This window comes from Bison bison, unplaced genomic scaffold (genome assembly GCF_000754665.1).
Source record: "Bison bison bison isolate TAMUID 2011002044 unplaced genomic scaffold, Bison_UMD1.0 scf7180017864352, whole genome shotgun sequence".
NCBI lineage: Eukaryota > Metazoa > Chordata > Mammalia > Artiodactyla > Bovidae > Bison > Bison bison.
The window spans coordinates 3,204,463-3,205,609 of NW_011494924.1; the positions used below are offsets into that span (position 1 = coordinate 3,204,463).

A 1,147-nucleotide genomic window follows, 5' to 3' on the forward strand; every position below is an offset into this window, starting at 1 on the left:
ACCCCCCCCCCCACCTTCTGAATTTCTTCCCTGTAGACCCTGAAATTCCTCTGAGTTAAAGTGGGACCACAATCATGAGCTACTCTGTTTTCCTAACATCCTCCCTTCTTCCCATCCCCTTTCTGGCAAGGTGTGTGTGTGTGATAAGTCATTTCAGTCATGTCTGACTCTTTGCAACCCTATGGACTGTAGCCCATCAGGCTCCTCTGTCCTTGGGATTCTCCAGGCAAGGGTACTGGAGTGGGTTGCCATGCCCTCCTCCAGGGGATTTTCCTGACCCAGGGATGGACCCTGTGTCTCATTATGTCTCCTAAAGTGGCAAGCAGGTTCTTTACCACTAGCGCCACCAACATAGAAAGTGTCTATGACAGAATCATTGTGCTAGATTAGAAAACTCTACTTTTAATTGGAGACTTCTTGTAATATCTTCTTTGGTGATTCCAACCCTTTTTTTTGGAAAATTCTTTGTGTATAGCTAAACAGATATAAGTGCGCTAATTTTGCCATTATAGCAGTTATGATGAGTACTTTTTAACCATTTGAAACCACATTATGGAGTTGTGAAGCAATTAAAATTAATGTCTCAGTTCAGTTCAGTTAAGTCTCTCAGTCCTGTCTGACTCTTTGGGACCCCATGAATCACAGCACACCAGGCCTCCCTGTCCATCACCAACACCCTGAGTTCACTCAGACTCACATCCATCGACTCAGTGATGCCATCCAGCCATCTCATCCTCTGTCGTCCCCTTCTCCTCCTGCCCCCAATCCCTCCCAGCATCAGAGTCTTTTCCAATTAATCAACTCTTCGAATGAGGTGGCCAAAGTACTGGAGTTTCAGCTTTAGCATCATTCCTTCCAAAGAAATCCCAGGGCTGATCTCCTTCAGAATGGACTGGTTGGATCTCCTTGCAGTCCAAGGGACCCTCAAGAGTCTTCTCCAACACCACAGTTCAAAAGCATCAATTCTTCAGCACTCAGCCTTCTTCACAGTCCAACTCTCACATCCATACATGACCACTGGAAAACCATAGCCTTGACTAGACGGACCTTTGTTGGCAAAGTAATGTCTCTGCTTTTGAATATGCTATCTAGGTTGGTCATAACTTTCCTTCCAAGGAGTAAGCGTCTTTTAGTTTCATGGCTGCAG

General features: G+C 45.5%; 1 protein-coding gene across 1 annotated transcript in view; it reads right to left on the reverse strand.

Moving 5' to 3' along the window:
* The window catches only part of ZC3HAV1L (zinc finger CCCH-type, antiviral 1-like), a 16,029-nt gene that overhangs the window by 11,692 nt on the left and 3,190 nt on the right, over positions 1–1,147 (reverse strand). The window lies entirely within an intron of this gene.